The sequence below is a fragment of the Acomys russatus genome, chromosome 23 (genome assembly GCF_903995435.1).
Source record: "Acomys russatus chromosome 23, mAcoRus1.1, whole genome shotgun sequence".
NCBI lineage: Eukaryota > Metazoa > Chordata > Mammalia > Rodentia > Muridae > Acomys > Acomys russatus.
In genome coordinates, this window is record NC_067159.1 from 33,310,621 (window position 1) to 33,319,784 (window position 9,164).

At 37.6% G+C, this 9,164-nt stretch overlaps 1 pseudogene; it reads right to left on the minus strand.

Moving 5' to 3' along the window:
• Positions 1-4,070: 4,070 nt before the first annotated feature.
• Positions 4,071-8,824, minus strand: LOC127206184 (TATA box-binding protein-like 2; annotated as a pseudogene).
• Between the last annotated feature and the right edge of the window lie 340 nt (positions 8,825-9,164).

A 9,164-nucleotide genomic window follows, 5' to 3' on the forward strand; every position in this document is an offset into this window, starting at 1 on the left:
ACTGTTTCCTGTCGCATCAAACTTACTCATTTTGTTGTAGCGTCTCTACCAGCCACCAAACCTGCTCCCAGCTCTTCTATCCTTTAACACGTCAGTGCTGTCAGTGATCTTCTTTTTAAATGTCATTTTAACCAAATCAAAGGAGACAAGTAAGTATTGTCTTGCTCCATTCAACAAATGCTTTTTACGTATCTACTGCAGAGCATGCAGTGCACGGGCTGCTGGAGGGTAGTGGAACAAGACCACGAGCCCTTGAGACGTATTCGGGAGAGCCCAGAGCACATGCATCAATGAGGGTGTTCTATTTTTTTCAAGCTGGGGAAGTTACAAAGATTCGCACACATGCCTACAACATCTTCATTTGTCTTGAAGAGGTTTGCATACCACACGTGAAGAACACTTTTAAAAGAACAAAAGTAACAGATATTTTCCAAGGCTTTAGTGTCTAAGACCAGCACCCAAAAACCCTTTATATAGCCTACTTATTGCAATATCTGAATTAGATGCTTGCAATATATGAAATGTTTTGTGGTTTCTCAAAATGCATGAATTGAAATCTCACCCCCCCGGGGGGGTTGGCATGAGGAGGTGAACGCCTGGGGAGGTAAGTAGGTCACATGGGCCGAATCTTTATGAATGTGGTTAACGCCTATGCATATACTAGATACTTGCCTCTTTGAGTATGAAAGTCCATGGTGAGAACTCACTACTATTTAGGATAAAAAACCCCTTACCAGTCATATCTGCTGATACCTTGGCTTTGACCTTCCTCACTTCTGGAACTACAAGAAGTAAAGTTCTGTGATCTATAAGCCACTCGCCTCATATCACAGTCCATAACAGCCTTCATGGTTTAAGACAATGTTCTTGCTATTTTTCTTCTTCCTTGCTAATTAATTGCCTTCCCATAGAACTCCGGTATATCAGGGAGTTTTCAGGCTTATTACCATTGAATCTTCCGCAGTTACCAATAACATGAGGTGTATTACTTAGTAAATGCTTACTAAATAGTTAAATGAATGTGGCACAATTGTCATCAATGAAGATGTCAGATCAATGAGAGGAAGGAAGTGGTATTGATTAGAACACACCCAGTAATTACAGTTTAAAGTAAGAAGCAACTTTTAGAGTATTTGATCACACAGTGAGAAAAGTAGCTAACACATTGCCTTTCAGCTCCAAGTGTATACTATTCTAAAAGTATAATATGCCAATTGTGTCTCTAGCCAAAGAAAAATCTTAAAGTTTGTCTATTGTAGCCTTTTAGAAAGATTTCTATGAAAACAATTTAATAGTTTTCATACTGATTGTTTTAGTAACATAATTACATTTTGTAACTTACTTTTTAGGTGCTATCTAATAAATGACTCTACAAGGAGGCCTAGTGACACTCAGAGGAAGGACAGCAGGGTACCAAGAAGAGACTTGATACCCTATGAGCATATACAGGGGGAGGAGGTCCCCCTCATTCACAGTCATAGGAGAAGGGAGTAAGGGGAAAATGGGAGGGAGGGAGGAATGGGAGGATACAAGGGATGGGATAAGAATTTAGATGTAATATGAATAAATTAATAAAATATATTTTTTAAAAAACAAAAAACAAACAAAAAAAAAAGAAGCAACTTTTTTTTTCTGTTCTAACTTCTCAAGCATGATTTTCCTCTAGACTTGTACTTATACATTTGTCTTGTTAAAGTTAACTTAGAACTAGCTGGTACAAGCTAGTAAGTTTATGAGATTGCCAAAAAACAAAACAAACAAACAAACAAACAAAAAACCAATTTGGAAAAGAGTGTAATTGTGTTTAAAATTTTACAGGGTAGAAAAGTGAGGTGGTCAAGAACTACAGAGGACCATGTATTTCATTGTTGGTCTTTTCAGTAAATATCATTTTACAAATTATAGTGCTTTAGTGACCATGCTAATTTCCAAGAAAATAAATGTTACAGCATTTGTTTTTTTCCTTTCATGACTTAAATGATTTCATTAAGGTTTGGCATAGTAAAATAATGTGATTTGTGCTCAGAGCTGTAAAACTCCCCAAGTACTAGGATCAGTCCTTTTGATCAAAATTTTCATGAACCTCTCCTAAAATTTTTATATTTGGGAAAACTACTATAATTTATTTAGAAATCAGATAAGAACTTAAAACATTATTTTGAAGAAAGATACTACAGGGGAACTGTTTTAGTTTGTGTCACTTTTGCCCCAAATGATGCCATGTTTTCTTTCTTTCTTGGTTTTTTTGAGCCAGCGTTTCTCTGTGTAGCCTTGGCTGTCCTGAACTCACTTTGTAAACCAGACTGGCCTTGAACTAACAGCAATCCACCTGCCTCTGCCTCCCTAGTGCTGGGATTAAAGGCATGTGCCACCACGCCCGGCTGATGCCATGTTTTCAAGGACAGCGTTACCGAGTCTGTCTGCTTTGCAATGAAGGTCATATGATAGTGTCCCTTGCCCCCAAGGTCCTTGTCTTTGCTTCCTGTATTTGTCACAGGGACTTTTCACTTAAAACTCTTTTTGCTTATTTAAATGTTTGTGGATCTTGACAAACATTAAATTTCAGTCTTTAAAAAGAAAACATTTATAGGTTAATATAGATTTGTCCATGATATTTATATATTTTATGCTTAAAATTAAAGCCGTATCTTGGAAAGTGTTAAATTTTATTAAATTTATCTCTCTCAAAGAACTATGTTAACATATATTTAAAAATTCATCTTGCTGATATTTTAAACATTTTGGAATAATTATATGGGGCAGTCATTTGCTTTTGAAAGACACATAGACTGCATTCTGCTTTAAGGACATTTTGGAAATGTCAATTTACCCATTTCAAAATCAATCCATTGTTTTAATTTATGTAGCTTTAAAAACAAATGGATGATCAAGTCATTGTATTTGCCTTGCAACTACTTCTTAGTATCTTGCTTTTTAAGTTAGGAGACATTTTTTATAGGCAAGTTTATTATTTTCTTTTATGATTCTCTTTTATAACTGTCTTTTTTCTTTCCTATATTCTTCCTCTACATTTATAAAACCTTTAAGCTCTGCATTTGAGAGAGAATATATCGTGTGTGTCTAATCTATTTCATTTAGCTCAGCGTCCTGTTCTTTTATATATTTTATTGAAGATGGTGGTATATTTTTTATGATGTAGCAGTGTTCAGTTGTGAATTTATATTTTTCCGTCTGTAAGGACTGAGGTTTAGTCCATATCTTAGCTATTATGAGTCAGGCTGCAGTGAACGTGGGCATAAAGAGAGCTCCTTACTATGAGTCTGCAAGGCTCCCTTTTTCCCTCTGAATATTCACCGACTTTTCTTCCCTTTCCATAAACACTAATGATAACCATTCTAACTGGGGCAAGTTGGTGTCTCATGCTTTAAACATGCATTTCCATGACAGATAATGATGCTCCCCCCCAACAGCTATTGGCCATTCATGTGTTTAAAAAGAAATGTCTAGTTGGTACTCTTTACTCTTTTAAATTGGATCATTCACTTTTCATCATGGAGTTTCTTGAGTTCCTTGTAGATTAATCTTTGGACAGAGAAATCATTTGTAAAAACTTTTCTCCCATTCTATAGGTTGTCTATCTACTTCCCTGACAATTGCCTTTGCTGTGCAGACTCTTTTTAGTTTGATTTAGTACCATTGATTGCTGTTGCTTCTGATTTTGGTTGCATTTTTAAAATTATAGTGTCTTCTAGAGCATACTGTGTCACATACTCAGAATCTCTCCGAAAAATTTACAGATGTTTGTAAAATATTTTCCCCCACTCAATTATTACATAGTTTAAAAACGGTTTCCTTAGATAATTTTAAGGTTTATCTGCTGGTATGAATATTTTTCATTATATTTTAAAGTTGGCATAGAAAAGTATTAATATATTTATATATTAATTTTCAGTCTAGTCACATGACCACTTTGCTATTTAATTCTGACTTTTCAATTGATTCTAATCTTTGACAGGCAAAGATAAACAAAGAAAGAACATCTTTTGGCTTTAATATTTGACTTTATTCTTTTCTTATAGAAAATATTTTTTCCATATACTATATTCTGACTATGATTTATCCCCCATCATCTCCTCCAGATCTTCCTCATCTCCGTATCCATCCAACTCCATGCTTTCTGTTTCTCCTTAGAAAACAAAAAAGCAGATTAACAAGCAAAGCAGAATAAAAACAAAACAAAGAAAAAGCATGAGCAACACACACACACACACACGTACACGCATGCACATACACACACTTGCACAAATACACACAAACAAAATCCTTAAAAGAACAAAAATTGGAAACCATAATATACAAGCAAATGGCCAGTAAGGTAAACAAGCAAACAAAAACAAAGTAATGCATATCTAAAAAAAAATCTTTAAAAACACCATTTGGTTTATTTTATGTTGGCCATCTACTGATGAGTATGGGAGTATGGGGCCTATCCTTAAGTGTGGTTTGAATACCTAGTTACTCCACTGGAGAAATCTGTTGTCCTTTGCAAGTAGTTATAAACTTCATTCTTTTTCTGATTTTATTCCATTGGTAATATAGTTGACATGATTTAAACATTGGTAGTATGGTAGATACCTTTGCCTTGCTTCTTTATTGTCTTTTACAGAATTAATAACAACTTTTTGTTATATTTGTGAATTATACTAGTATAAATTCTAATGAGTTTTTTAAAAAAATTTCTTGAATTAAAAGCTTTTTTTCCTCAGAAAATTCTGTTCTTTTAACTTAGCCAATATCATATTTAACTTTTTATAGCTGGATTTTAAAAATGAGATTTGACTTAACCTCCATTTTAGATGCTTGTTTTGTGCATGTATTGAAGATAAACTGGATAGCTTGAATGTAAGCTTATAAAAGGCAAGTCAAATCTGTAGGAGCTTTTAATTGGAAGAGAATAAGTTCTGAGAGTCTAATTGTCTTTGAAAATGAAGCTGAGAGAAAGAGTGAAGCTGAATTTTGAAGGTCCTTAAACACATGCTTATGACATTTGTTCTTTATGCCATAGGAAAACTATTAAAGTTTATGCACAAGAAAAGCATAATTTGATTTGTTCCTTGGAGACTCAACATGAATAAAATAAAAGTATTGTCTCTACAGAGAGATTGAGTATGAAAAAATACAAAAAACTCCTAAAAGAATAATTGGACTCAGAGCTGTTGGGTATCACGACTTTTAAGAAAGCAGTATATGGACAGTGTCATGGGCATGCAAGTGATCATCACCACTATGAGGCCATTAGAAATATTGAAACAAAGCTTCAAAATATGTCTTGTAGCAATAAAAAAACGCAATAGCCACAGTTCATGAGCTATTGTCTTCTAGGAAGATACTGTTAGACATTAAGCAGAGAAGATAGAGAGAATGGGTGTGTTTATTGGGCTCCAGATTGTACTTGATGGTACAGTGACAACACATGGAATAAGAGTTGGGGCAGAGGACTTGAGTATAATTTATACAACCTTGAAGTCCTTTTGTACTACAGCAACAAAGTAGATTCCACTCTATCCAAATGGCTAACACACTGGCAATTTAGCACTGTAAAGTAAGTGCTGTGACCAAAAACCCAAGGCGGATTAAGAAAAGAATGCTGGAATTCCTTCAAGGTATTTGTTCTGTATTGTCCTGCACACCTGCATTCCTTAAAATCTATTTTGTTAACAAAATACGCAGAACACCAATGCATAATTCAGCTTATTAGCACAGGCTAATCGTGTAATCACCAACTCAGATGAGGGGCACAAAGTTACTAATGGCTCGTAAATTGGTTCCCTATCCATTAACTATAGTCTCTTCCCCATGAGTACTCAGATCATTACTTTAATAGACATCTTATCTTTGATTTTTTTGAGTATGATACAATAATGTTTTTCTGGATTATAGTAGCTAATTTATCTCTTTCTGAGTATTTTATGGATTATTCCACATTATTGAACATAGTGGCTTGCAAGCCAACACAGGAACACATCATAATTTGTTCATTGCATAACTTGTGGACACAGTGCTGGTATGACTCTTGTGTATGTCTTTTGGGTCATATGTATATATGTTTCCTTTGAGCAGTAGGTGATGCCATTGATGTATATGTGTACCAAGCCTCAGAACTGTCAGGAACATACATCTGAGATACATGAACACTGAGTACTGGTAATCCATTGTATTCTGGTTTAGTCTTGATGGTCCTATGTATTGGTTATTGACCATTTGGCATCATCTAAAGCATTTCTTCAGCTCTTTAGGCTATGTTTGAGTCAAGCTGTCTTTTCTATTTTCTTGTTACTATCAAGGAGTTCCATACATGTATGTATATATATATAATGAAAGTTCTTTACAGTCATATATATGTTTAAAATAGTCCTCATCCCATGCTTTGTTATTTTCTGTATGTATTTATTTATTTTTGAGCAAGAACTTCTCATTTTTTAATCATGGCTATCCACACAGAATCATCCTGTAATAAATCAAGCTGCACTTTGAGCTACATAGCAGACCTTGTTTCTAAACAAGGTAAAAAATCAAACAAAAGAGATAACCTATTAGCATGGCAATGGAAGCCAGTGGCTGATAGAAAACACAGAAGACTTCTACAGCCATGAGCAGATGAAAGCAGCTCTTTCTCTGTTGTGCTTCAGCACACATCCAAACCACTCCTAGGAGCCCAATGATACACTCAGACTTTCTTAATACTTTCTAGAATAGGATACATGTTCTCAAATGTTTCGTGGACCTCAGAACACTCTGTGGCACCTGTCAACACAATTTTTCCAGATGCAAAAAAGAGCAACACAATCTGAGGTTTTACCATCTTTTATGAGGCCAGGGAAGAGTTTCAGGTTCATAATTACTGAACTGCCAATGGGTTAGCTCCCAAATCTCCAGCTTGATGGGAAATTTCACATCACAGCTTCTAACCATGTTCTGCATTTTTAACACATTTTTATTGAAAAATAAAGTAATTCATATTACATCTCATTTTCTATCCCATCCCCTACATCCTCCCATTCCTCCCTCCCTCCCACTTTCACCCCAATCCCCTTCCCTATGACTGTGACCGAGGGGGACCTCCTCCCCCTGAATATGGTGCTAGGGTATCAAGTCTCTTCTTGGTAGTCCGCTATCCTTCCTCTGAGTGCCATTGGGCCTCCCCCACAAAGGGACATGGCCAAATATGGGGCACCAGAGATCCTGTGAAAGTCAGTCCTCAGTCTCCACTTAACTGTGGAGAATATTCTGTCCCTTGGTTAGATCTGAGTAGGGGTTTGATGATGACTGCACGTTTTGTTCTTGGTTGGTGCCTTTGATCAAGCAGAACCCCTGGGCTCAGATCTACCCATCATAATGTTCCTCTTGTAGGTTTCTAGTACCCTCTGGATCTACCTACTTCCCTATCCCCTATATTTTTCTCACCTAGAGTCTCAATAGGATGTTCTCACCTCTATCCCACTTTCCTGGTAGGTGCAGACTTTCATGGGACCTGCCCCTTGGGCTAGAAATGCAGAACATGATTTCACAGGGCTGAAATCATGTTCTGCATTTTTAAACTGAGGAATCTGACTGAGAACCCAAGCTTCTGCACCACACGAGCATCCTTTTTCGTTGCTAGCTGAAACTTGTCTTCACTTTTGGCTCCTGTACAGATCAGGTTTCCAGGGTTAAATATGAGGGCTGCTGTGCTTGGCTTTCAGATTCTCATGACTGCTGCAAGCCTCTCTGGGTTCTAGTCTGTGTTTTTGTTATTCAGAGCTATTTTTTTTATTAATTTATTCTTGTTACATCTCAATGTTTATCCCATCCCTTGTATCCTCCCATTCCCCCCCCTCCCATTTTCCCATTATTCCCCTCCCCTATGACTGTTCCTGAGGGGGATTACGTCCCCCTATATATTCTCATAGGGTATCAAGTCTCTTCTTGGCTACTTGCTGTCCTTCCTCTGAGTGCCACCAGGTCTCCCCCTCCAGGGGACATGGTCAAATGTGAGGCACCAGAGTACGTGAGAAAGTCGTATCACACTCTCCACTCAACTGTGGAGAATATTCTGACCATTGGCTAGATCTGGGAAGGGGTTTAAAGTTTACCTCCTGTATTGTCCTTGGCTGGTGCCTTAGTTTGAGCGGGACCCCTGGGCCCAAATCTGCCTATCATATTGTTCTACTTGTAGATTTCTAGGACCCTCTGGATCCTTTTATTTTGCTGTTCTCCCATGCGTCTCTCATTTAGAGTCCCACACTCCTTGGAATATACCCAGAAGATGCTCCAGCACACAACAAGAAAATTTGCTCAACCATGTTCATAGCAGCCTTATTCATAATAGCCAGAACATGGAAACAGCCTGAGTGTCCCTCAGTAGAAGAGTGGATAAAGAAACTGTGGTACATATACACTATGGAATACTACTCAGAGCTATTTTTTCTCAGGTCGATCTACAGGCCAGATTTGCAGTAGAAACTACATTCTGTAATGAAGGCATACTTCCAGAACATTCTGGAACATGCCTCACTGGTGCCATGAACACTATGGATGGCACGGGTATGGCACTGGAGTCTGGTGTTTCTGTAAAGAGCTGGTTGGAGTGTGTGATCAGGGCACAAATGTGGTTGGTTATCTGGTGAACTGCCGTTGTTCAAGCTTAGCCCACAGCCCTGTTCACCAGGCTCCTGCAACTGACTTTGCAGACCTTGAGCTTTATCACTTTACTCGGTTCATGCTTGACAGCTTGATCTTTATATTCCAGGGTAAGTTCATCTGGTAAGAAGCTTAGGTCCACGGATGAAAAGTCTCTGGGCTTGGGGATTAAGTGGGTGCTCATCTAAAGGTGTGGACTTCTGGAGTAAGTGGGTGCTCATCTAAAGGTATGGACTTGTGGATTAAGTGGGTGCTCATCTAAAAGTGCTCCTGGGCTGAACAGTTGAGGCATGGCTGGCAGAAAGTCATCCTAGGCAGTTTGCAAAGCAAAAGAAATCAAAACAACAGTCTCTTACACCAGTGGGATTCCACTATGGCAGGAAGGCAATGGGTGCAATCTGAAAAGTGGTCCAAGATTGCTTAAATTCATACCCTGCCTCCCACTACAAAGTGCCACCAAGATTCTACTACAGAGTTACAGCATGCTAGAAAGGATATTGTAGAGCTGAAGAGATGTCCCATAA